The sequence below is a fragment of the Theropithecus gelada genome, chromosome 4, assembly GCF_003255815.1.
Source record: "Theropithecus gelada isolate Dixy chromosome 4, Tgel_1.0, whole genome shotgun sequence".
NCBI lineage: Eukaryota > Metazoa > Chordata > Mammalia > Primates > Cercopithecidae > Theropithecus > Theropithecus gelada.
Window position 1 is genome coordinate 78,218,567 of NC_037671.1, and position 27,152 is coordinate 78,245,718.

The window sequence follows — 27,152 nt, forward strand, 5'->3', positions numbered from 1 at the left end:
TTATATACATGCATTGAAGTACTTGTTATCCAAGCATGGAACCTGCTCCTTACCATTTATTATTAAGGACTTTAACTGGCCATCTTCTTCAACTTCTACTCTCTCTTAACCTCTTCCTATTAATTTTTCTGCCATTAACTATTTTAACAGGAGTTGATATAGATTTGAAGTTGCCCATCTCACTATTACCAAATGACTTGGAAATAATGCCTCCATGACCTAGTGACCAAAATGAAATAAACCCTCTTCCAAAAGAACAAAGCCCAATTCCAAAAGATGGAAGTACACTGAAGGCACAGAAAAATGGCCCCATCCCTCAGCTTCTGCTTCTTTAGGAATCTCTTCAATTCCACCCCCTACTCCACCAAAAATGCCCTCAAATGGGCCTTCAAAGAAGTCAGATGGAAATGGGTCCTTCCACCAAAAACTTCCCTGAAGATGGAATGTTAAGCCAAATCAAACAGACTGTCAAAATGACTTCTACCTTCTCCACCACCATTTAATCCTTCTCTGCCATATTTGTCATAGATGTCTCTTTTTTTCTAGCATCTGGTAATACCTCATACACTTCACTACTTGAATTTTCTCCGTGCTGCTTCCTTATTTTCAGGATGATGTGGGTGGCACTTCATTGCCAGTTTCCTGATATGCCTTTTTAATATCCTGGGGCAGGCAGGTCTGCACGCCTAGAACTTCACAGTAACCCCCATACTTTAACACATGGTGAGAACAGGTCCGAGGATGCGGCAGTGGTGGTGAGTAGCAGGGCAGGTGGGTGGTGTGGGCTCTGGGCTCCTCTGGCTCCAAAGGGCTCTGTAAGGCTCCACAGAGCTGCGCTGGTGGCCACAGCAGCTCCTCATGCTTTCCTTCCTCTCCTTTCTCCAACAAACAGGAAGTATGACCACCTAGCTCTTGAGTTTTAATCTTTTTTTTTTAAACCACTTTGTTCTAAGTTGTTTGCAGTTACGTTTTATATTTTAACAAATTTGACAATCTCTGATATTTAATGGAATAAACTAGCCCATTTTTCCTTAATGTAATGAGTGACATACTTTTATGTTTTCTATTTTACTTTATGTCTTTTTTTTTTTACAATGTTTCTTCTGTTTCCTTTTTCTCATTTCTGCTGATTTGATCAACTTACAATCTGTGCCATGTCTTCCCTTCTTTTCTTTTTGAGACAGTTTCACTCTTGTTGCCCAGGTTGGAGTGCAATGGCGCGATCTCAGCTCACTGCAACCTCCACCTTCCCAGGTTCAAGCGATTCTCCTGCCTCAGCCTCCCAAGTAGCTGGGATTACAGGCATGCATCCCCACACCCGGCTAATTTTATTTTTAGTAGAGACAGGGTTTCACCATGTTGGCCAGGCTGGTCTCGAACTCCTGATCTCAGGTGATCCACCTTCCTCAGTCTCCCAAAGTGTTAGGATTACAGGCATTAGCCACCGTGCTCGGCCATGTCTTCCCTTCTTAATGTAGATATTCAACTCTACTTTTCCTTTACATTTGTTTAATTAATTCCAAGAATTATTATTTTCTTTTCCCGTGCTGTCACTTTTCATGTAGATAATTTGCTTTTACTGGCTGGAAATTTGTACAATTTCATTTTATTCCAGGGCTTCAAAAATTTCCCTGGATATGCCTAAGTGTGTGTTCTTTCCTCATTAACCCTGCCTATTTCTCTGTAACTTCTTTTAGTCTGTAGACTTGGGTCTTCAGTCCCCAGAAATTTTCTTATATTATCAGTTTTATAATTTATTTCTTTCTAAGATATTTCTACTACATGTTATGTCTACTAAATCTATCCCCAAATCATCTTCTCTGTCCTCTCATGATTTCTATCATGATTTCACATGACTGTCCTTTGAGCTATTTCTTCTATAGTCTTTCAGGCCTTTTTTTTTCTTTTTTTATACTTTAAGTTCTAGGGTACATGTGCACAACGTGCAAGTTTGTTACATATGTATACTTGTGCCATGTTGGTGTGCTGCACCCACCAACTCGACAGCACCCATCAACTCGTCATTTACATCAGGTATAACTCCCAATGCCATCCCTCTCCCTCCCTGCTCCCCGTGATAGGCCCCGGTGTGTGATGTTCACCTTCCCAAGTCCAAGTGATCTCATTGATCAGTTCCCACCTATGAGTGAGAACATGCGGTGTTTGGTTTTCTGTTCTTGCGATACTTTGCTGAGAATGATGGTTTCCAGCTGCATCCATGTCCCTACAAAGGACATGAACTCATCTTTTTTATGGCTGCATAGTATCCCATGGTGTATATGTGCCACATTTTCTTAATCCAGTCTGTCACTGATGGACATTTGGGTTGATTCCAAGTCTTTGCTATTGTGAATAGTGCCGCAATAAACATACGTGTGCATGTGTCTTTATAGCAGCATGATTTATAATCCTTAGGGTATGTACCTAGTAATGGGATGGCTGGGTCATATGGTATTTCTAGTTCTAGATCCTTGAGGAATCGCCATACTGTTTTCCACAATGGTTGAACCAGTTTACAATCCCACCAACAGTGTAAAAGTGTTCCTATTTCTCCACATCCTCTCCAGCATCTGTTGTTTCCTGACTTTTTAATGATTGCCATTCTAACTGGTGTAAGATGGTATCTCATTGTGGTTTTGATTTGCATTTCTCTGATGGCCAGTGATGACGAGCATTTTTTCATGTATCTGTTGGCTGTATGCATGTCTTCTTTGCCATTTTTTTTTAACCTCTGTGATGACCATCCTCTCCTTCAATTCATGTGCTAAGTTGTTTCATAGGGAACTTATGGCTTGTTTTAGCACCAGAAAATGTGTATGTGTGCACGTGTATATCACCTGCATCTTCTTGAACACTTTCCCTTATCTTTCTCTTATAGCAGTTCTCTTTCACCAGGAATGTTGTATTTGTCCAGAGTGATCTTTGTCTCTCTGGGTTGTGGGCCCTTAGCAGAGTTTTTGGAGGTATTGTTGTTTGTTGTTGTTGTTTGAGACAGAGTCTTGCTCTGTCACCCAGGCTGGAGTGCAAAGGCAATCTCAGCTCACTGCAACCTCCACCTCCTGGGTCCAAGTGATTCTCCTGCCTCAGCCTCCCGAGTAGCTGGGATTACAGGTGTGCACTATCACGCCTGGCTACTTGTTGTATTTTTAGTACAGACGGGGTTTCGCTACGTCTAGGCTGGTCTGGAACTCCTAGCCTCAAGCAATCCACCCACCTTGACCTCCCAGAGTGCTGGGATTACAGGTGTGAGCCACTGTGCCCAGCACTTAGCAGGGTTTTTACAGCATTAACATGTTCTGGGCTAGCTAATGAAACACCTAAGCTCCTGGCAGTGCGGTGAGTGATGGATGGTGGCACTCCACCACACAGGCTGGCAATGCAATGGCAGGCAAGTTGTTAGTCTCTGGGTAAGCTACCAGAAGAAGCCTCCAGGTTCCCAAACTTTTCCACTAGCCTCAGGAATCAGAGGACTTAGCATAACTACTCAGCAATTTCTTGGCTTTTTTAGGGGGTAGGGAGCCAGTGACTTTAATATGGGTCTTATACCACCTTCTTTGCATGGTAAGTGGATCCCTGAGGGGCAAGATTTTTCCAAATCTTGTTTTCTGATCCTCTTCCTGGGTAATCTGACATAGGTCTCAGGCTCTTGCCCAGCCCCAGGGGAAGCCCTCACCTCAGTTTCTCCCCTGGGTATCCCCAGAACCCAAGGCCATGTTAACACCTAGCTCTGCATTGGTTTAAACTGCCGATTTGCTCAAGATAGACATGTATCCTGCAGTTGCTAGTAGAAAGGTGGGTAGCAGCAGTCATTTCCTAGGATCTTATCTTAGTTTACAAGACATTAATTTTAGCAGAATAAAACAGGGAAATGTTTTTGTTTTAATCTCTTCCTTTGTTACCCTGTGGCTTAGTGATTTTGTCCCGCTTTTGTATAAACTGCTTTGCAATATATGCTAATGATGTTTTATTTTCTTGAGCTATCAGTGGCCTCAGAGAAAACTGGTCTGACAGCCTATTATTGCCAATGGTAATGCTTTAATTACTTTAAATGAAAATAATAATTTTTGGTAGTTGGCCCCCAGCACTTGATTGATTTATATCAAATAACTTTAAATCACTGATCATTGTGTTTTATGACCTGGGAAAATAGTTTGCACACAATTTTTCTTGGAAGATTCTTCACAAAGTTAAATTGCTTACAAACAGACATGGTACATATACCAGACAGTCAGAATGACAGATAGATAGATAGAAAGAATGTACATATAGATATATTGCGGTTGCCAGATTGAGCAAAAATAACAACAACTAGGGCATTCAGTTAACTTTGAATTTTAAATAAACAATGAATACTTTTTTTAACTACAGGTACACTTGGTGTTATCTTATAGCCCAGCATGGAGGAAAACAATGAGGAAAATTAATGGATATTTTTCATTTTCTTTATTAAAAATCAATTTTATTTCTGGTATATACCAAGAGCCTATTAATTGATTTATTGAAAGGTAATCCTAAGCTATATTATCTTAGAGGCAATATAGTTTTGTGAACTTTGACAAGCAGAATATGTAACTACCCGCACAACAATCAAGATACAAAAGAGTTCCACCACTCCAAAATATTTCTTCCTGCTGTCCCTTTGTGATGAGCCCCTCTCTTTAATTCCACCCCAGGCAAGAACTGATCTGATTTTTGTCACTCTGCATTAGTTTGCATTTTGTAGAGTTTTATATAAATATACTTATATATACTTATATAGTATGCTGAGTGACTTCTTTCACTCAGCATATTTATTTTGAAATTCATCAGTTGTTGCATATATCAATAAATAGCTCACCTCATTTTGTTGCAGATAGTTTTCCATTGTATGGTTATACACAATTTGTTTATTCACTCATCTCTTGATGAACATTTGAGTTATTGCAGTTTGGGGCTCTTACAAATAAAGCTGCTATGAACCTTAATGTACAAGTGAGATATGATTTCATTTCTTTTGGAAAAAATATCCAGGTATAGAATGACTGAATCATATGGCAAGCATATGCTTAACTTTTAATGAAACTACATAGCAATTTCCAAAGTATGCTATTTTATATTCCTACCAGCAGTTGTTCCACATCCTCACTAATACTTGGTATTGTCAGACTTTTAAATACTAACCATTCTGACAGGTTCATAATGATATCATATTGTGGTTTTAATTTGCGTTTCCCTAATGACTAACGGTGTTTGGTATTTTTTCATGAGCCTATATACCACTTTCTTTGGTGAAGAATATGTTCAAATCTTTTGCTTGCCTTTCTTCCAGCATCTTCCCCACCCCCAACACACCAGCCTTTTGAATTGGGTTATTTTCTCATTATTGAGTTTCAAGATTTCTTTATACATTCTGGATATAAGTGCTTTAACTAGATACATAATTTGCAAATATTTTTCTCTCAGTCTGTGCCTTCTTTATTCTCTTAACAGTGTTTTTTGAAGAGCAGAAGTTTTAAATTTTCATGCAACCCAGTTTATCAATTTGTGCCTTTATGGATCATGCTTTTGATCATTTAAGTCTATATTTCGAGTTACTTTTTGTATATGATGTGAGGTGTAAATCAGTGTTCATTTTTTGCATATGTATTTCAATTCTTTCATTACCATTTACTGAAAAGACTATCATTTCTCCACTCAATTCCTTTACACCTTTGCAGAAAAACAGTTGTCTATAAATGTATGAGTCTATTTCTGGATTCCCTGTTATGTTTCAGCGATCTATTTAATGCTAATACTATGTTGTCTGGATTACTGTATCTTAGTAAGACTTGAAATTAGGTATTAGTTGTCCTGCAATATTTTTTAGTTTGTCTTGATTATTATGGGTCCTCGGCATTTTCATTTGAATTTCATAATCAGCTTGTCAACGTCAATAAAAAGCTTGATAAGGTGTTAATTAGGATTGCATTAAATCTATAGATCAATTTATGGATTAATTGTTGATAATAACTATTATAGATGTTTGTCTAATAGATACCCAATGGCTCTACAAAACATGAGAATCACGACTATAGCTGATTGCTACTTGTTAAGTGCATATCTATATACCTGATACTACCAAAGAAATGTAAACATATACTGTTTTGCCCTTTCCAGTCAAAATAGTACACCATTGAATATGAAAAGAAATCCCCGCCTAGGAAAATCATCCTACCTCCACAAAGATGTATTACAAATTCATATTTTAAAGTTAACCTGGAGGAAGACTGACACTTGTTGACATATAGGGGGCTAGTAATTTCCAATTGAGAATACCACCACAAAATATACAGAGTTGGGAGACGGAAACACTGACAAATGGAACAGGAAGAAATCTGATGTGATCAAGTATGGACATAAGACCTAAGCTAGGGAGGTATTAGGTAGCTGTGAAATGATCATAGTTTGCAAATTGAGTGACATATATTTTGCTATGACAAGAACTTGGAGTGAATTCTCCCTTTCCTCAAGAATGAGATGTATGAGACCCCATATACGAGCTATTGACCTCAACAGTTGGACTTCAAAATACATATAAGCCCAAGAGTTTGACAGACACTTGAAGAGTTCAGTCTACCACAGGGCTACACTCTTGTTAGCCACTTGTCTGAAGACTGAGAGCTCAGTCTATGACAGGGCCACACCTGTTAGCCTTTGAGCTAATCTCTGAAACCTCACCATCCAACACCAGCACTGTCCTCTAGCGTGGAGGGAACTTACATGTCTTCACAACCTTGGTGGTCTTCCTCCACCTTGTTGGTGAAGCCAGCATCTCTCAAGAACCACTTGCAAAAAGGTACACCTCAAACTTTCATTAGACTTTACTTTCCACAGAGGTGTGCTTCCATCATAATTGATCCACTAAACTTTAACAATTTTGGAACTCACTCACTATGTGGTTAATGTACCATGTTTATCAAGCGTATTTCCTCTGAGATTTGTTCTTGTTATTCCCTCCCTCTTTAAGCATTGCCAACCTAAGAAAAAAATTATCTTGGTGTGGCAATAAATCATGTGATTCATGAAATCATACTTTCGTCATCTCCTAATTTTAATCACACAAAACAGGAGGACTTTTTAAAAGGCTCAGGACTTTGACAGTGACACAAAAATAGAAAGAAGAAAAAGTCAAGTGGTTAGTAGTAGAGACAGGTGTTTACATCAGAAGAGAGAAGTGTGGGTTTGGTTGTACTTTATGTGTAGGTTTTAACGGGTGTGCCTGAGATGGATCATTGTCTCACAGTACTGGTTTCCTCCTCCTTCCATGATAATAAAATTTTAGCGAGGCACAGGGTGCCTTAGACAATGACTACATTCCCCAGACTCTTTCATATGTAGGTGTAGTTATTTCATTACATTCTTGTTAATGAGATATGAGTGAAAATAATGTGTGCAATGTGGTAGCAAGCCATCTTGTACCATGGGATGAGAGTATCACTCTAGGGCAGTGGAACAAGATTAAAAAGAACTTAAGTCCTGACCACTGGAAACTCATAATACTGGCTGTGAAATGCTTAATCTCAGACTATTATGTGAAGAGAAATACATTTTTTTTTAACAGGACAAAGGCATACAAATTTATTAATGTGCAAGCACATGGGTATCACAGAAAGTATGAAACTCCAAGAAATAAATTTCTAATGTGTTTGAGCCACTGTTAATTTGACTCTCTATTATAGCTGCTGCCAAACTTATACAAGGGAGGATAACTGATCACTGGGAGGTTGTATAAAAGGGTTCTGTTTAAAGTTTTCTATATTTTAAAGCTTGAAATATTGGTAATATGAGCTAACATCCCCCCAGAGAATCACAAACATAAAAGTGATATCATTAATATAGTGCATACCTCTGAGAGTCAAAGGATTAACATTCTTCTCATTTTATTGAGAGGGGATATGTCTCCAAAGAGATGTTGTAAAATTGATAAAATGTAGTTTTTTTTTTTTTTAGTCACACAGACTTGGTTTTGAATAGCTGCCCTACCACTTAGTAATTGTTTAACATCAAGTAAGCTTATTTTCCTTAACTTTGCTTTTCTATCTATAAAACACCAGCCTCCTGACCTTATTGTGAAGTTTAAATTAGATAATATCTAAAGTCCCAGGTTCTAGATACAACTTTAATAATAACCCTCTCCCCTCCCATCCTAGTCAAGATACAGAGACCATCCACTTTGTTGTAAAGCATTAAGTTATTAATTGAACAAGTTTGCTGTACATTGGACATAGCTGTGGTAAAGCTGCCTCTTAAAGATGATACACAGCCCATCATCAGTATATTTGGATAAGATCTAGCTGTCTAGATGCTAGCTACATCCAAATGAGCATTGCCTTGGTGCTGACAGTGGAATGAGTATAGAGGTCTTTTAATTCTAAGTTTTATGCTTTACTGTCTTTATCAGTGTTCCCAAACCTGTGTTACGGATCAGGCAGGAAATACGAATAAGGCCACTTGGTGAAGTGCGTGTGTCCACACTGCAAGCACTGGAGGAATCTACTGCTACTTAGCACCTGAGGATTGCAAATGAGCTTTCCTGTTGCTAATTCCTATAAATTTGCAAGGGAACCGCATGTCTGAATTTTTACATGGAGTCTCCCGATTTTCAAATGTTTATGCATTTTTAAAAAACAGTGTTCAGGTTGAATAAATATATCTGACCACCAGCTTGCTGCTTCAGCTCTACCTACTGCTCACTTTGACCAGGACTGATTCTTCTCCGCTGCAGCAGATGCATCTTGAGAAATAACATTCATAATAAATGTGCTTAACATCAGCATTATTCATTTATCCACATGTGCTTTGAACTGGTGCTTCTTCCAAATAAGACAGTAAGATTTTAAGTTAAAAATTCAGTTATAGGCCGGGCGCGGTGGCTCAAGCCTGTAATCCCAGCACTTTGGGAGGCCGAGACGGGCGGATCATGAGGTCAGGAGATCGAGACCATCCTGGCTAACACGGTGAAACCCCGTCTCTACTAAAAATACAAAAAACTAGCCGGGCGAAGTGGCGGGTGCCTGTAGTCCCAGCTACTCGGGAGGCTGAGGCAGGAGAATGCCGTGAACCCGAGAGGAGGAGCTTGCAGTGAGCTGAGATCCGGCCACTGCACTCCAGCCTGGGTGACAGAGCGAGACTCCGTCTCAAAAAAAAAAAAAAAAAAAAAAGTTAAAAATTCAGTTATAATAAACTAAACATGGCAAACATACTTCAGTGCTACACTAGTTTAAAGGTTACCTGGAGCTAATTCTGTGCATGTGCTTTTTTTCCCATTCACTCTGGGGAAGAAGATGATGTAATAAATATTTCTATGTTTATTTGGACTGTGAAGCCAAATACTCAAATGCTGAGTGCATTTTCAAAAATCAAAATCAGCAATTCAATTATTTTTCTTTATTAGAACAGCCAGGAGTGAGCCTGTTAAGATGGATCTGCTTTGTTGTAGCTTGCTCTGCTGGCAATGTCTAAACGAATTAAATGAGTCACGAGTCAAAGAAATCTCACAGGCGGCTTTAATCTCCTGTCAGAAAGAATAGCTAACTGAGTCAAACATCAGTAATTTTTTTTCTTGGCTCATCTTAGAGGGCTTGTGTTCTTAGCTACATATGTGTGGACTTGCATTTTAATCTTGAAATTATACTTCTGCTATATTCTTAAAATGGGAAATTTGGGTATCTTCTTTGTTAGTGATTTGCTGGTTCTCAAAGGTCACCCACATAAAAATACCATCTCTTTTCTGAAACTTATAAAAGACAATTTCTTTATCACTCACTTCTACAAGAACGCAGCCACAGTTATATTTTCAGTTTTGGTAAGCCCAGCAAGTTCCCAAATTTCCATTCTGAGATTTTTCTTTTCTAGTATACATAATAGAAAAGCATATATGTCACAACATGAGTCTCTGTCAAGACCAAATGTGGGTGGAATGTGGTTTTCCTGCATTTCATGTAAAAGTCTCTGAAATATCCTATGACTGAGAAATTTATGTCAGAGAGTGATCCAGAAATGAGGTCAGCCTTTTCTCTGCTGGGGAGGGCCATTGAGCTACTGAGAATCTGTGTTATTACCATTCCATTCAGTTCCTCTTTCAAGAACTAACTTATTAAGCTCCACGGGGCAAGTCTATTAACATCCCCTTCTATCATGATGGGTCTTTCCAAAGTGGAAAAATAAGTGTAGTCAGTAGGTGTCACATGTTTATTTGGTTGAAGGCTATCATGTTGAAGAAATAAATCAGGAGTCTATGATGACACAAAGTGCTACAAAGGAAAGCTAAAGCACCCAGTTTCATTGTAAAGACATCTTTGCTCTTAGAATTTAGAGCAAATTCATGGACTGGTGGCTTATTCCTTACACACACAAAATACAACTATACATACAGCAATAGCCATGTGCAAATATGTTCAGACACCTACAATTTCTGGAAAGTACGATTGCCCAATAAGTATGAACCACTTGCTCCCATAAAAAAAAAGGTCAATGTAACATTTTTAGAGCAGGCTAATAACAAGGTGGCTTGAAGCAAGAAATTAAAACTATCCCAGCAAATGACTAGCTTAAACGACCTCAATAAGAATAAACCAGGGGACTGAATTTGATGTCTATGTAAATACCGACCCAGATCCCTTACATTTACAGACTGTGTGTCATGTAGAGCCATGTTGGCACTAGCAAGCAAGAAGGCACTGTCAGCAAACCAGAAATTGTGAGGTGCACCCAAAGGGAAAAAAAAAAATCAACGGGTTTGGATTGACAAGAGTTGAGGAAACCCAAAATATATTATGTACATGAGGAAACCACTGAGACTATAAAACAAAATCCACTGAAATTCTAAAAATAGGGTGAACAAATACCAGGAACTGCACAGTGTACTGGGCAATAAAAAGATAATTAATAATTTAATTAGGACAGGAGCCCTAACAGCTGAATTGCAAAGGCATCACTAACCTAAAGCTAAAATCCTCAAGATATAGGCCAGAGAAAACTTACACACCAGCTAGGATAGAATTCTAAGGAGAGTACAGCTGTCTGAGAGAGAAATGCAGTCAAACTAAAGGAATAAAAAAGCCCTGTCCAGGAGAGAGGAAGACTAAAGATAGCCACTGTCACAGAAAATTCCTTCTTTTTTTTTGAGATGAGTCTCGCTCTGTCTCCCAGACTGGAGTGCAGTGGCGCGACCTTGGCTTACTACAATCTCCGCCCCCCAGGTTCAAGCGATTCTCCTACCTCAGCCTCCTGAGTAGCTGGGATTACAGGTGCACACCACCACACCCAGCTAATTTTTGTATTTCTAGTAGAGACGGGGTTTCGCCATGTTGGCCAGGCTAGTCTTGAACTCCTGATCTCAGTGATCCTCCCACCTTCACCTCCCAAAGTGCTGGGATTACAGGCGTGAGCCAGAAAATCCCTTCTTGTTTTAGCAACTGAGAACTCCAGCTAGCCTGCCTGCTCCATGCCCAGGTGCCCTAAAGTGAAGCTGCACCCAGTTACATAAGCCCTGCAGTCTACTCTGCCATTTACGGGAGAGAAAGCCCATAACAATTGATTACTAAGTAATTAATTAAGCTTCTCATTCATAGATAAGAATGAACAACAAAAGATCATCAAATATTTGAAGAAAAGCAACTAAATGAAAAGGAGGACCAGCAGGAACAAGTAAACAAATTACAGAAGCAGTAGAGAAAATGGAAGGACTGAGAACTTAAAAAATATTCTCTTAGGGATATTGCAAAGAAAAGTCAATAAAAGGTTGTTAGGAAAAAGAACAATTAGAGAGCATAAAAGACTTTTAGAAGTTAAAAATGTAATTGCCCTTGAGAATGAAGTCCAATAAAATTAGGGGCAAACCGACCAAGAGGAAGACAACATGCAATTCACAAACAGAAGCCTTGGCCCAGGAGGGCAGGGAAGAGAGATATTTGGAAAACAACTGCAGAACAGTCCTGAAGAACAACCAGTGCAGAGAGGAACAGAGGATGAGTAGATAGATTCCCAGGAGAGACATCTTCAGGACAATGACAGGCAACTCGAGAAAAGGTGGTATGATGAAAAAGGTACTTAAAAAAAAAGAGCATCATGTGTAAGGAGATACGATGTGCCCTCATGATTGGGATTAGTGCCCTTATAAAAGAGGCTCAGAGAGCAACCTTTTCCTTCTGCTATGGACACAGCAAGACTATAGCTGTCTGTGAACCAAGAGGCCTCGCCAGATACTGAATTCACTGATACCTTTATCTTGGGCTTCCTAGCCTCCAGAACTGTGAGAAATCATTTTCTGTTGTTTATAAGCTACCCACTTCATATTTTATTATAGCAGCCCAAACAGACTAAAACAGAAGCAAAAAGAGAGAAGAAAGAAAGGTGAATAAGAAAGACATGATCTGAATATTAAAAAGAAAATAAGGCACAATTTTAAACAATTAGTGTAATATAAGACAATAATCCCTTCATCTTTGGTTTTAGGATCACTATTATAATTGATTATTAATATTCCTTCTCACAAACTGTGGAATAAAAAAATACTCTGTTGAAGTGGAGATAAAAGAAACCTCTGTACCTTATGCTCAGTTTTGCTTTTGCTGAGAACCTAAAACTGCGCCAAAAAGTAAAATCTATTTTTAAAAAACCTGCCAAAGTTGATTGGATTAAGATAACTATTAGTAGAGCTAAAGCTATGTTACAGATATTAAATTTGGGGAAGAGAGGAAAGAACATAGTCATATAGAGGAAGGTAACATAATTGAACTAAATCACTATCTTTCATATCAGGGAGATAAGGAATAGAGGTATAAACATATTACTTGGCATTATGACCAGAAAAAATTTTTTTTAAAGGCACAAAGAGGAGTTAGGGCCTGTAGGTAGGCACTGAGTGATAAGATGGGAGGGTGTTGCTTTCCCTTTACTATTTGATTTGTTATTGTGTCCATGTACTACTACCATTAACAAAAAGAAAAAGCTTCAGGAGTAACAGTAATAAAGAGATGTAAATGTAAGAAATGGATTCAGAGATATGACCTAATAGAATTTCCAGAAAAATGCAATAAAGAAAATTGAAGGGAGGCCCTCCGCTAGACGGCTTTAAAACTGTTCTTACAACACAAAACACTAGAGCAGGGCTAGGAAACCATAGCCGTGTTATGGGTTGAATGTTTGCATCCCCTCCAAATTCATATGTTGAAACCCTAACCCCCAGTGTGATGGAGGTGCTTTTGAGAGGTGATTAGGGTTAGATGAGATCATGAGGGTGGAGCATCATGATGGGGTTAATGCCCTTATAAAAAGAGGAGGAGATGTAAGATCTCTCTCTCTGCATGCACCAAGAAAATGACTCTCGTTAACTTTGTCAATAATCCCTGCCCCGCTGACCCCCATTGCCACAAACTAGTGTTTCGAAAAGATCGTGAAAAAAAAACTTCAAAAGTAAGAAGGCTGAAAAATTTAAAAAGAGAGAGGAGACAAGTCAACCACATTAGGAACGAAAAAGAGCCAACGTTATACAGCTAAAGGAATGTTAAAGACGTGATACTGCTCTGTATATTATTGTGCCAATTATGCTGTGCAAGAGCATAATCAAGAAGAGGACCTTCACCAAGAACCTGACTGTGCTGGCACCCTGATTTCGGACTTCCAGCCTCCAGAACTGGAACAGACATATGTTTGTTGTTTAAGCACCTAGTCTATGGTATTCTGTCATGGCAGCTAGGACCGACTGAAACAAGCCCTTAGGCCAAATGCCTAATTTTTTTTAATTGAAGTTTTACTGGAGCACAGCCATGTTTATTCATTTATGTATTTTCTATGGCTGCTTTCATGTTCTAACCGAGTTGAGTAGTTGTGACAGAGACTGTATGATCCACAAAAGTATTTACTATCAGGCCCTTTACAGAAAATGTTTACCAATGATACTTGCACCAGAGAAATGTAAATGAAATGAAAAAATGCTATCTGCATAACAAAAGAGAAGAAAACAAATTAGGACAATGAAAAGAATACCATGTAGAAAATATAAAATAGATTGTACAAATAAGCTCAAACATAATAATAATGTGTATGAGTCAAATTCTTTTATGCTTAATTTAGAAAAAAAAAATCCTGTGATATTGTTTATAAGAAATTTATCCAGAACAATATACCAAAGATACTTGGAAAATAGTGAAATGGAGAAAACTGTACCAGTGAAATGCGATCTCTAATAACGATGCAGTAAAATTAAACTTAATAATGAAAGAATATATTTTAAAAAATTTCTTGGACATTTAAAAATCTCACTCTAAAAAGCTGTTGAGCTTAAGAGGAAATAAAATATCAACTATTGGAAAATAAATAAGGATGAGAGTAGCACGTATCACTCCTAATAGGGTGAATTTGAAATAGTTCCCAAAGGAGAAGCTGTTCTCCTAGATATTTATTAGACAGCTATGAATTTTTAAACAATAATTAAGCCCCAAATTAGAAAAGAACAGAAAACAAAAAAATTAAAGGACCAAAGGAATTAATAAAAAATATAAATTGTGATTAGTAAAGCATAAAAACTTATTCTAGTTAATTTCATCAATAAAACCCAATCTAGTGTTTTGAAAAGACATTGAAAAAAAACTATAAAAGTAGGCAAGGCTGAAAAATTTAAAAAAGAGAAGATATAAATCAACCACATTAAGACTGAAAAATGACCAAAATTATAGAGGAAAAGGAACTGTTAAAAATATAATACTGCTGTTTGTCATTGTGCCAATAACTTAATAAAAAAGATAAAATTGATGATTTTTAGAAATCAGTCAATAAATTTTACATGTCTAATTTTTTAGAAAAATACATATTGCCAAAGTTGAATAGAGAAGAGTTAACTAAATCAACTTTGAGAAATGAAAAAGAAAACACAAGTATAAACAGATAACTTTAAGGTAGAAAAAAAAGAATGCAAGAAACAAAATAGCAAAAGCTTATGTATTGATGTGGGTAAAAGACAAGAAATAAGCTCTCAGCACGAAACAGAGGAAATGAAAATAAAAAGAAATAAAAACTACTTGGAAATAAAGGATGCAGTAAAAACAGAAACACTACAGAAAGAAACAACTATTTAAAAGATTAAAATGGAAGCGAACAAGTTTGTTTTTTTTTTTTTTTAATTGACAAAAATGTTTTCCTGTCTCAACATAAGCCAGATTTTGGTTAACATCTATGACAAGCTAGAACAATAGCAGATTCCATATGTTTTTATTATATTTTGGCGTCAAAATTGTTAAATAAGAGCTTCATTACAGCTGTAACCATCAATGTGTAAATGAGCTTGATTAGTTTGTATCTTACCCTAGAGTTAACAGAATTTCAGATATATTTATAAAACATAAATTTACTCATATACAAGCAAAACAAAACAGAAGACTAAATAAATAAGCTGTAAGAGAAGAAATTAAATAGGCAGTCAAAGATCTAGTTTTCAGTCTCATGTCCCATGTGAAGAATTCTAGGAAACCTGTAAGGTTCAGACAATCCCTATGATTATGAATTACTTCAGATCATAGAAAAAGACAAAATAATAAATAAATTTTTAAAAAAATATTTGCTAATGAAGTTAAGCAGACCAAAGTGTAATAGCTAGAGAGTGTAATACAATGAGGAAATGTTATTTAAAATGAGGGCAGACTTGAACATGTTTACCTAGAGGGAGAGATGAGTGAGAATGAAGTGATTCATAACAAAACAGGAAAAAATAAATCATTGTGAAAAATTTTTGGAGGAGACAGAAATGGGAGATCAAGAGCTCATGTGGAGGGGTTAGCATTAACAAGGAAGCAGAATATCTTTTGAGAGATTACAATGAGGTAAGAAAGAATTATAAAGATAGGGAATGTGATGGTTAATTTTATGTACTAATTTGGCCAGAATATGGTGTCCAGTTGTTCAGTGGAACACCAGTCTAGATTTTACTGTGGATGCCTTTTTAAAGATGTGATTAACATTTAAATCAGTAGACGCCGAGTAAAGCAGATTACCCTCCATAAAGTGGGTAGGCCTCATCCAGTTGGTTGAATGCCTTAAGAGCAAAGACGGAAGTCCCCTGAGAAAAAAGGAATTCTGCCTCCAGACTGACTTTGGACTTGACACTGCAATGTCAACTCTTCCCCCTGGGTCTCTGGCCTGCTGGCCTGCCTTGAAAAATTTGGACTTTCCAGCCCTACAATTGTGTGAGCCAATTTTTAAAAATAAATTTCTCTCTCTCTCTCTCTCTCTACATATATATATATATATATATAGCCATGATTATATATATATATTATATAAAATATATATTATATATTATATATTATATTATATAAAATATGTAATTATATATTATATATGATATATATTATATAATGACAAGTTCCTCACCTTATTCTGTAAGGCTAGCATGATCTTCATGCCTTAATTGGACAAGGGTAGTAAAAAAAAGGAAAACCACAAGCCAGCCTCAGTTATGAACATAGATACAAAAAACCTAAATAACAAAATTCTGACACATGTTAAAAGGAGGATAGATCATGGCTAAGTAAGACATAAATCAGTAATTGAAGGAGGGTTTGCAATAAAAAAAATCTGTTAATGCATTTTGGAAGAAAAATCCCTATTACATCCATTCCTCATTTGAAACCACAGCAGTAGCAACAAAACTAAAACATTATTACTAAGCTATGGCTAGAACGACCATTCCTCAACTTAAGTATATGCATCGGAGACTACATATATATACACACACCATATTTAATATGAACCACTATGATCATTCTTGCTTAAATAAGACTTGAATGCTCTCTATACATAAACACACACACACACACACACACACACACACACTGCTGTTGGTTCTGTTCCTTTGTAGAACCTTGATAAATACTGTATTAGTCCATTTTCATACTGCTGTAAAGAACTGCCCAAGACTGGATAATTTACAAAGGAAACAAGCTTAATTGACTCACAGTTCAGCATGGCTGGGGAGGCTTCAGGAAACTTAAAATCATGGCGGAAGGTGAAGGAGAAAGCAAAGCACCTCTTTCACAAGAAGGAGAAGTGCCGAGCAAAGTAGGAAGACTCCCTTATAAAACCACCACATCTCGTGAGAACTCACTCCCGATCACAAGAACAGCATGGGGAAAACCATCCCCAAGATTCAGTTACCTCCACCTGGTCTCTCCCTTGACAGGTGGGGATTATGAGGATTATGGGAATTGTAATTCAACATGAGATTCGGGTGGGGACACAAAGCCTGACCATATTAAATACATTGAAATTTAGTCAATATCTGTGGAACACAATATTTCTGAATGGACTGGACTATTACCCAACCGAAGTCTAGACTCATTAGCACCAGGCTCAAAACAACTGAGTCCAACCAATATCAGAAAGTGTTTTGTTGTATCGCTACATTTTAGTAGATACATACACACAAAAACATTGCCCACAATCTTAAACGATCTTAAACAATCACCGTTAACATCTCAGTGTAATTTATTTATGTCTTTTTTCTATACACTTTTTTAACATGTTGAGGGCACATTATTCATATGATTTTGTAACTAGCTTTCAAATGACTTTTGTTACTTTTATATATTCTTTTTTATAAATGACTTGTTACTTTATAGATTTTTTTTGTAAATAACTTTAACTTTTAGATTCAGAGGGTACATGTGCAGGTTTGTTACAAGAATATATTGCATGATGCTGAGGTTTGGGGTACAAATGATCCCATCAGCCAGGTAATGAGCATGGTATTCAATAGGTAGTTTTTCAACCCCTTCCCTCCCAACCTCCTACCTCTATCAGTCCCCAGTGTCTGTTGTTGCCATCTGTATGTCCATGAGTAACCAGTGTTTAGCTCCCAAGTATAAGTGAGAACATGTGGTATCTAGTTTTCTGTTCCTGTGCTAATTCACTTAGGATAATAGCCTCCAGCTGCAGCCATGTTGCTGCAAAAGACATCCTTTCATTCTTTTTAACAGCTGCATAGTATCCCATGGTATATATTACCACATTTTCTTTTTCCAATCTAACGTTCAAGCTGAGAGTCAAATCAAGAACTCAGTCCTCTTTATAATAACCAAGAAATATATAAAATACCTAGGAATACATCTGACCAAGGAGGTGAAAGATCTCTACAAAGAGAATTACAAAACACTGCTGAAAAAATAATAGATGACACAAATAGAAAAACATTTCCTGCTCATGGATTGGAAGAATCAATCCCATTAAAAATGGCCAGAATGCCCAAAGCTATCTATAGATTCAACACTCTTCCAATCAAATTACTAGCATCATTTTTTTTACAGAAATTAGAAGAAAACTACTGTAAAATTCATATGGAACCAAAAAAAAAAAAAAAAAAAAAAGCTGCAACAGCCAGAGCAATCTTAAACAAAAAGTTTTATATATTCTTTACTAAAAAATCAGAAAATAAAGAAAAGGAAAAGGAACTTTAAAAGCCATCATAATTCCACTGTCTAGAAGAACCATTATTTATGCTTTCAGGTGTAAAGCTCCAGATTTTTTTTTCTTTTTTCAATTGCAACTTTAAAACATCTCTAGTTGTCATAAAATTGAAAAAAATACTTAAGCATATTTTACGCATTTTAAATCCCACATTCCTCCTCTCAGACAAACTGTGTGATATGTTAAAAGAGGGTCTAGCTGGCTCTCCCAACCCTCTCTGGGTGTCTGCATGGTGTCCACACTGAGTTGAGAAGCACTGGGCCCCTCATGGAGACTGCTGGGGAGAAATGAGGTTTTAGCGTGGACCTCTAGGCTGGAGGCCATGTGCAAGATGGAATAAAGACTTAGAGTGGTCTGCAGAGCCACTAAGAATCTGGCGAGGAAGTAATTAGGTCATTATAATCCTACCCGGTTCTCTATAAACATAAGAGAAGTGAAAAGAAGTAGGAGGGAAACTGAGGGATTGAGTGGAAAAGACTGGGTTAAACCTGAGTTTATATTACTGAATAACACTAAATTTTAATCCGGATTGGGTAAATTAGATTGCTCACCACTCCATCCCTAGTGAGTAGGTGGGATCTCTTGTAAAGGAGATCAGAGAAATTTTAACAAATAATTTACTACATTTCTATGGACATCTGAGTTGAAGAAATTTTTCCAGTGACTATACATTTATAATAAAATTTTTACTGTTAAAGGAAAAATTTTAAAAGGGGTGTAATTATGAATGGGTGGCAAAATTTTATTTAACTCATTAATGAGGGGATCAATAAAATGTTAAAAATCATTTCAAAGGAGTATTCAAAGAGAAAACAAATATATAGACATGCTAAGACTTGAAAAATGAATACAAACTGGCAAATTAGGTCAATATCTATAGGGCAATAATAAATTGTATTCCCCTCGACAATATTTGCATTTCTATAAACAAAGTCATTTGCATTATTATCAGTTTTCTAGTTTTCTACAATTTACAGAATTGCAAAGTAGCTCAAAGCCCACAAAAGGCTGAAAAACCCTGAAGAGTGCACTGAACAGGACACCCAGTATATTTTTGTCTGCGTACACTAAACTACAACCCTATGCCACCCACCAAACGCCACCTTCCAAGAGTACATTGGAATTGGAAAGTTTAAAGGTAGAAGTTTGGGCATGCCTGAAATGATCTACACTGTAAAGTTAGGAGGCATTTAAAGTTAGGAGTAGGGGTGGGATTAGTAGGCATAATATTGGTCCCCTAATGATGTCCATGTGCTAATTCCCAGAACCTATGAATATGTTACATCATGTGGCAAAGGGGAATTTAAGATAATAGATGAAACTAAAGTTGCTAACCAGCTGACCTTAAAATAGGCAGATTGGTTTGCACTTTTGGGATGGACCCAAGAGTTCATAAATGTGGAAGAAGGAGTCAAAAGAGAAAATCAACAATGTGATGTGAGAACTCTACCCCGTGTTGCTAGCTTTGAAGATGGAGGCCAAGGGCCAAGGAATGGGGGCAGCCTCTAGAAGCTGCAAGGGGCAAGGAAATGGGATTCTCCCCTAGAGAATCCTCCAGAAAGGAATGCGGCCCCGCCAACTCCTTGATTTTATCCCAATGAAACCCATTTCAGATTTCTGAACTACAGAACTTTAAGATAATAAATCTGTGTTGTTTTAAGCCTCTGATCCTTCTTGCTCTTTCATGTATAAGGACCCTACATAAGGGACCCTACTTATGTAAGCCCTTACATTGGGCCTATGTAAGTAATCCAAGGATAATCTCCCCATATCAGGCTCCCTAATTTACTCACAGGTGCAAAGTCACTTTTGTTATCTAAAGTAACATAAACAGGTTCCAGGGATTAGGATGTGGGATGTAGTACATTGTTGAGGAATCTTTATTCTGCCTATACAGAACTTCTGATTCTATTTCAATATTTTTTCCATACTTTCATGCTCTTGTCTTCTCATCATATCTTGAGAGAATTCCTTAGTCTTTCAATTCACTAACTTGATATTTTATGTTCATTCTGTTAGATAATCCGTTTTTAATTTCAGTAATCATATTTTAATCAAGAACTCCATTCTGTGTAGTATGTGTGAACACATCCCTTTGTGTCTCTGAAAATAGGAATTAGACTTGTTAGGCTATTTTATTCTATTTTATATATTAACTCTGTTTTCTTGGGAGTTAAATCTCTTTGTTGGAATTTGTTTTCTTTGCTCTAGGTTTCTCTCAAATATTTTTTGACTCTTCATTTCCAGACTATACTTTTAGATGAATGTTTAAATAACATAGTATTCATCTTTAGAATATATTTCATTTCTTCAAAGTGAAGCTTTTCATTTCTATGGTTGGAATAAAGGTTCTGCTTTTAGGAGCACTGGTGACTGTAAGAAGGGTGTGAGAAAAGCTTCAGTCTCAGGAGGTGATCATTAAGGTTGTGCAATAGAACATAGCAATTAAGGGGGGCTCTAATACCACATCAACTGGGGTCAAGTTCTGGCTGGGCCATACATAGCATATACAGGAAAAGTTACCTCATCACTTTGTGCTCCAGTTTCCCTGTCTTTACAATTGTGATGAGTAGTACTTACCCGCATTTATTATGAGGAGTAAATGAATCAGTATATATAAAACTATGAGAACAGGACCTGGCAGATAGTAAGATTTCAATACATGTTAGCTATGTTTTTAAATGTTCAATTTGTGAACATGTGTGCTGATTTTATTTTTCAGCAAACACTAGAGTCAGCAGGTCCTAGCCCCTTTTTTTCTGCCAACCACCTGTTGGCTGCTGTTTCTCTTAGTTCACACTCTCTCTGCTCCTGAAATTATGTTCCCTCACCTCTGACTTTCTCCCATTTCTACTCTCCAAAAGAAATTAACAGTTTTTTATTTCCAGCCTCCCGTAATGTTTCTATTTATACACAAATATATATAATGCATAATATATAGTGACCTATAAAATTCTCTCCCCTTTTTTCAAACATAAACTAATGTATCTGCAACTTCTTTTTTTCAGTCATTATATTTTAGACATGTTTTTATATAAACATGCATGTATGAGTTTTCTTAAAGGGAAAAAGAGAGGAAATGATTAATAATTTTATAAATGTTACTAGGATAATAGGTTACATATTTGGAAAAAAATCAAGCTAATTAAAGAATTAGGTATAAAATGCCAAATATTATCCAAAGAAAAATATAAGTAAATGTCAAAGAAAAAACTCGTTTTGGGAGATAATTGATTTGATTACATAACATAAAAGAGTTCTTCCACAAAGTGGACTATATCCACATTTTGGAGCCCTCCCCTTCTTCCCAGATCCCATTGAAATGACAGTATAAATTTTAAAAATAAAACACATAGCAACTGTGGAAATCCAGGAGGACCCCCGCTACAGGCCAGGACAGCGAGGGTTTCTGCAACACAGAAAGCAGAGGCAAACAGATCAGTGATGACATGACAGAGCTGAGGGACTCATACAGAAGCAAAAGCAGTTCCTCCAAAAGTAAATTTCCCCAGGAGAATTGCAAAAGAATTTTACACCAGAGGCTTAAATCAAGGTGGTAGCTTTCACTTCAGGTTCCCTAGGTTCACAGAAGCATCAAAAAGGCTATGTCCAATATATTCACAACTAGATATTTCCGCTGTGTATTTGATAAAATCAAGTAATATTTTAGGAGTTTGAGGTGATGCTAGCAAGAGAGTCTCCTGTGGACACGTGACCAGAGCTGAGTCAGAGGTGGCCACTCAAGCATTTATTCCTGGGTAAAAGCAAATATGCAATCCGGTAAACTGAGAATTCTGACAAGGGAGACTCAAATACCTTAAGTGACTAACCGCTGCTTCAGGGGATGGGGATGATATAAGAAGTCTTTATAATAACAATATCATTGAAAATAATAGCCAATATGTATTTAATTAATAATATGCTTTTGTTACCGTCACACTGATTTAACTTTTTTTTTTCAAGCCAAACTGCATCCAGCTTTATTAAACATACTTTCCATAAACTATCATGGTATTTCAGGCAGGCCATGGGTAGGCAATCTCTAACAGTATACAACAACTTTCAAACTCCCTTCTTCGATGGACTACCAAAAATCAGAAAGCCACTATAAAATCCAAAGAAGCCTTCATCTGATGCTCTGAACAGGGGAAGTTTAGAGTGAGAGTTGACATTTCACATTCAACATGTTGTTTAACAACTTTTCATGAGCCGACCCTGACTTTCAGGAAGTGAAATGAAAATGGCAGAATTTATCTGAAGCTCTACAATCTAGAAACAGAACCACTGCTCTTTTGAGGGGTGCCATTTCCGTGGCATCACTGGAAAGTTTAGATTGCCTGACACACCAGTAACCAACTACTGGGGGTCAGGTCCCAGCAGATGTCTGGGTTTAAGGGAGTTAAGTCTAGCTGAAAGGTGGAAAGGGAGAAGAGGACATAAAAACGAATTTGTTTTTCCATACCACAAGGTTTTTGTGCCAAGGTGGCCACGTGTGTCAGAGTCAGGGAATTCCTCCTCCTGGAAGCCAAGAGGAAGTCTCTCAAAACTAGAAGGCAAAAGTGTTTTCCCCACATCAATCCAGCTTCGAAGACACTCTATCAGTGACATATGCCCCTTCCCCCCAAAACAACAATGAAGTGTTCTGTGTGCTAACAACATAGCTTTAAAAAACAAAATTCTGCATTTTTATAAAACTTGATGAAAATAGTATTTCAAACTGTACAGTCACCAGAAGTACCCAGTTATCAAAAACGCACACACTTCCCCTGGCATCTCCAGCCCCTTCAGCTTTCTGTGCCTGCTCTGTTTGGCATCTCCATTTTCTGCAGGGTTATTCCCCTCCTTGCCAGCATTAGCTTTTCCCTTTTTCCCGTTGGGTACCTTCTCTACCTTCTTTTCAGGGGCCTTCTTAGGCTTGGGCTCTGGCTTTGGAGGAGCATGTTTAGCAGACAACCTCGCGGATCTTCCCTGTGGTTCGTCCCTCACCTTGACTTTACCTCCTTTAGCATCCCCTTCAGCCTTTCTCTTGGGCATGGTGGGGGTGATGGCAGCAGGGCATAGTTGACGGACACAGGCTTTGGTCGATCCTGGTCGTCCTCGTCTCTTCACACTACTCCTGATTTAACGTTACAACATGTTTTAATAGTTTGTAGAGTTAGTCTCCCCCTCACTTCTCATTTTTAAAACATTCTTACAGATTTTTGCTGTCTCTTTGATATCCTACTTAAAAGTTTACTTATCCCCAAGTTTTAAAAATAATGCATGAAACAAATTCCAACTTGGTTTTTTAAAGGTAGAAAAATAAAAGATAATATTGCTGCTGGATTCATTTTCTAAAAAGCAGAATATTGCAAAATTTTGCATTTTTTTCCAGAAAAAACAAAATAGTGGGGAAAAAAATCGTATTTCAGTGAAACATGAACTCTTACATCATTTAAGTTAATTGAATTAGAAGACAAGTTCATATATGAGATATTTATCCTTCTGAAATAAAGTTAAATCCTGAATATGCCTCCTTAATTATTCACATTCCTTCAAAGTTTAAATCAAGGTGGTAGCTTTCAGTTTAGGTTCCATTAGGTTCACAGAAGCATTGAAAGGGCTATTTTCAGTATATTCACAACTAGAGATTTCCACCGTGTATTTGATAAAATCAAGCAATATTTTAGGAGTTCAAGGTGATCTTGTAAGTCCCAGAACCATAAAGCCTTGCCCTGGGTAATGGATAACACTAGTTTGTATCAGGTATGTTTCTAAATAAATATTTTATTTATTTTGAGGGAAATATAATGAAGCAGAATTTTAATGGTACAAGGTGTGGTGAGAGAGAGAGAGAACAAAGAGAATGAGATGAAGCTATTTAAAGTTTGCAAAATATATGTACATCTATCTAGAAAAATATATTATGGAAGCTGCCTTTTTTTTGTTCTGGAAAAAAATTTAATGGCCCATTTCAATTATATGAATGAAATGGGCATCACTTTTTTTGTGAAGGAAAGGTGTTAAAGTATCATTTTCCCTCTTAGGCTTATAAGACATGGAACTTTAGCTCTGAAGGCAGGTGGTGCCTGGCTTTCTGCCTTAAAAATATTACACTTGGAGGTTTCTGGTGATGAATAAGTTGCTCAAATTTGCATAAAGGCCAAGGAGACTTTAGGGAGAAATGGGAAGGAGACCCTGAAGCTCTGAGTTGCAATGTCACTACAATGCCTGGTTGCTGAGCTGTCCTAGTTTGAGACCAGTTGGCAGTAAGAACTACAGAAGACTTTTAGGGGAACCTTCTGGAAGAGAAAAAGCTGGAACTGGTGCCTGGCACTCATACCAGAGCCTGGAGTGATGTGGGAAACACTGCCTCAGATCACAGCTCATGTTGCAATAATTTATGCATCTTAGGTGAGGATCATGGATACTTCCTACATTTGTCCATGATTAAACTCCACTGCTGTCACTGAAGAGTTGTACCTGAGAATCCCAGGTCTACCATCTTACGGCACAACCATAAACTGGACAGAGAAGCAGGAGACTGCTTCTTCCTTCCCCAGGATGGAGGAGCTGCTCTCAGAGCAGCAGTGAGAGGGTGGGAAAGGGCCAATTCAGGTGTTGTTGGACTTGAATTTATAACATATTGGGTTCCTTCTTTAAAAATAAAAGAATACAAAATTCAGAATATGAAGTTGCTAGGGCCCATTCGAGGGACATGGCAGGGGCCCTTGCAGGTGAGGGGCCCTGAAGCTTCAACTTAGTTCGTTTCAGATAGGCAGGCCTCTGAAGGGCTTCTCTCTCCACGTGGAGGCCTGCCCAGGGTGCATAACTGTTAATGCCTTCTAGAGTAGTGCTGTGTGGCAGAGAAGGGGGCTTCGGATAGATTAATGGAGTGCTTTTATTTTTCTCCCAGTGAAGGTTAGCAAGAAGGACAGATCCCTAGAACTCAGTAGTGAGGAGGGAAAATAGACCTTGTCATAAGGAGGATGGGAAGGTGCTCAGTCATACTATTCTGAATGTTAGAAGTTTCTGTGCTCTAAGCTGGTAAAGCAGGACACACCTATCCATTATATCTTAATGCCTCTCAAGTTAATTATGTACTTAATGAATAATGGAAATCAATTGAATTATTGTAACAGCAATCTGTCAATTAGTATAAATATGTTTCCACAAATTTTTAAAAGTGTTACTTCTTCTAATATATTATGGACACTCTTTTTATTTCAACTGTTGCCTTCATGTGGATGATATGATTTGCAACTGAGTTCAGGTCAGCTCCATCGAGTGTGCTCATCTTATCAAGGCATTATCTCCTTCTCTTTTCTTCCATTTCCTGATTAATGTAGTCAATAACCCTCCCACCGTCTATCCAAGGCACTATAAAATAATGAACTCTCTTCCTAGCTTCATGCTATTCCTTTTTACTTTCCTTAGCCCGGGAGTTACTGAGTTCAATTGAATTTATCTCCTAATGTCTTTTCTCTTCGTTATCTCCTTGTAATTCAATGTCACTTTTGGATTCTAGACTCTTCTCTCATTTCTAGAATACTGCAGTGTCTTACAACTCTTTATTCTGATTTTTCCCTTCCAATAATTTTTCTATAATGCGCCAGAAGGGGCCCTTCTAAATCACAAATAGACCATGTCACCATGTGCACAAAAACCTTCGTTGGTTCCTCATTCCCTAAAACAAGTTCTGGTCCATCAAAGGACTGTGGAAACGCAGCCATTATTGTTGGCAGAGTTTTACTTTTGTTTAATACGTTCTGAATGCCTACAGGAAAAATATCTGAGTTGTAGGTGGAATTCCAAGACCATTTATTTTATTTCTTTCTCTTCTTGCATGTACTCTACATGCAAATACCATTAATCATTTCTTAATTCATTGCTTTCCTTTCTGTTTCTCAACTCTATTCTGTTTTTATTGTTTTTCCAGGAGTCTTACCTCTCACTCTAATAGTATTTAGCTTCTAAGTACTCTTCTCAGGTTTTGTTTTTCATTTTTAAAAAAACTCTAGTTCTTTATGTAAGCCACCCTCTCATTCCATTTATTTTTGAATGACCTTTCTGTTCCAGAGAGCCATTGGCAATCTGAGTCCCATGAAAATAAGAAATGGTTTTTGACATGGGGTAGACACTGCTTGCAACTGTCTTAAAAAATGAAAGAAGCGGTGACCTATTTTCTGAGTTGTAAGTGATTTTTAAATTGCTCATGAAAATAGAAGACTCTTGGCAGAAAAACCCGATTACTTCGAGTGCATAATGGTGAGAAAGCTTTTGTCTCATGGGATAGTTATTATATGAGATTATAATTCAGCTGTAGTTACTAGTGATCTGTGTAGTGAAATGTAGGTTGATAACTTCAGTTCATTTTCCAGTAGAGAAATGTCCGAATTTAAGCAGGCCCCAAAGGGCTACGAGAAGCTGTGTCTTCTAAAAGAAAGTGGGTTGAATGGGCATAACTGGCTTGGTCCTGGTTACCAACAGAATCACTTTCTTGAAGCCTGGTGTGACTTTTCATTTCCCCAATGTACATGTTGTATGTAGAGCTTACAGAATACTGACCAAGACTCAAGTGAACAAACAAAGGAGGCAGGAAAAAGAAGAGATGTTCTGACCTAATAGATAAATAAACACATATTTTTAAACCTGCCCTGTTTAGATGTTGCCATAATTAATTTTAACGGTCTAAT

The 27,152-nt window shown here is 37.4% G+C and overlaps 1 pseudogene; it reads right to left on the reverse strand.

The window, feature by feature from the left end:
• Positions 1 to 23,511, reverse strand: LOC112622608 (annotated as a pseudogene).
• Between the last annotated feature and the right edge of the window lie 3,641 nt (positions 23,512 to 27,152).